This window comes from Chenopodium album, chromosome 1 (genome assembly GCF_948465745.1).
Source record: "Chenopodium album chromosome 1, dcCheAlbu1.1, whole genome shotgun sequence".
Classification (NCBI taxonomy): Eukaryota; Viridiplantae; Streptophyta; class Magnoliopsida; order Caryophyllales; family Amaranthaceae; genus Chenopodium; species Chenopodium album.
This window is the reverse complement of record NC_137834.1, coordinates 49804328-49806016: the sequence shown is the minus strand read 5'-3', so window position 1 is coordinate 49806016 and position 1689 is coordinate 49804328. Positions and strand designations below refer to the sequence as shown.

At 38.6% G+C, this 1689-nt stretch overlaps 1 non-coding gene across 1 annotated transcript; it reads right to left on the bottom strand.

Moving 5' to 3' along the window:
* Positions 1-633: 633 nt before the first annotated feature.
* Positions 634-739, bottom strand: LOC145565875 (small nucleolar RNA R71). Its single transcript, XR_014095242.1, has one exon. It is a non-coding gene; the product is annotated as a small nucleolar RNA R71 (small nucleolar RNA).
* Between the last annotated feature and the right edge of the window lie 950 nt (positions 740-1689).

The window sequence follows — 1689 nt, the reverse complement described above, 5'->3', positions numbered from 1 at the left end:
ATGCTTTGTATAGGGGTGTGTTAAGAGATTATAAATTTTGTTTTGACCAAGGTTAGATTAGTTTTCAACAACCTAGTCTTTCCCTAGATAAAAAATGGAGCCGTTGCCGGAGAATGGTGTAGATGATTGCTATTGTTGTTGAGTCTATTTCACCTTAATCTCAAAAATACAAAAAGATTTTCTTCTTTAGGCTACATTTGTAGCCGTGCTACTAATAATTTTGTTTGAGATTGTTTGTGCAAGTGAACATGGGAGAAGCTCAAAGGGTTACATTGAAGGAATTGGGTACTCCAGGTGCATATAAGTATGAGAGCGGGATTGCTCCATTGTTGATTCCGAATAGTGATTTTGAAATCAAGCCGGCAATGATCACCTTGATCGAGAGGCAGCAATATAGTGGTGCATCGAATGAAAGTTTTCTCAACCACCTTAAGGAATTTGAGAAATATTGCAACACTATTAGGGTGAGTGGTGTTACACAAGAATTTATTAGGCTCAAATTGTTCCCTTTTTCCCTCACAGGGCGAGCTTTGGAATGGTTGGACAAGGAGATCAAGCCGAATTCTTTAAGAACATGGGACGATGTTACCAAAGGATTCTTATCCCGTTTCTACCCTCAAAAGAAAACGGCGTAAGCTAGAACTTTGATCCAAAATTTTAAGCAAAGGCCTAACGAAAATCTCTATGAAGCATGGGAGAGGTACAGAGAGTATCAAAGAGAGTGCCCTCACCAAGGAATTCCAACTTACCAAATAATTCAAATTTTCTAAGGTGGTTTGAGTCCTCAAGGTAAATCGAGTTTAGATGCCAGAGCCGGAGGCCCAATCATGAACAAGACGGTGGAAGAGGTTGTTGATGTGATAGATGATGTAGTGAGGAATTACATGAGTTGGCAAGAGGTTGAGGAAGAGTCAACAAACGAGTGTGCCTCGGTTGATCAAGTCAATGCCATCAACAAATTGTCTACTCTACTTTCGGACTAAGGGAAGGAGGTGGCTTCTTTTGAAGCTAAGTTTGAAAATTCATCTTCACAAGCACAAGATCTTCCCTCCCAATTTAAGGGGAGAGGTACATCTTCTTACTCTAACCCTCTTTTCGCTTCTTGTTGCATGATTAGAGAATGTTTGGCTTGTGATTTATGCGGAAGAAATGATCGTGATGCTTCTAATTGTCCAAATGTTCCTTGTGATGGATGTGATGAATACAATGAAAATGAAAATGTGCATGTGAATTATGTTGGAAATAGTGATTTGGATCTAGATTTAATTCTCAAAAGAATGTTGGAAATAGGAACTATTACACCATGGGAGCTATGATAATTATAACCAAAATAGTGGTTATAGGAACCAAGTAACCCAAGGGTTTCGTGGTAACCATAACAACTTTGGTTGTAATGATCAAAGCTATGGCCAAGAATACGGGGATCATAACCAAGGTTATGGTAATCATTGTCAAAATTCCGGCCAAAATCTTGGTAAGGGTAATTGGAGTAACCAAAGTAGAGGAAATTTTCAAAATGATGCTCAAAGGGGTTCCTCACCCAAATTTACTCCAATAACTCAATGCCAAAGTGATGATTCCTATGTTCAACAATTTCAATTTATGAGTAGGCTAGAGAATTTCATGGAAGATCAAGCCAAGAAGTTGGACGATTACATATCATCTAGTGGCAAAATGTTTCATGTCCTT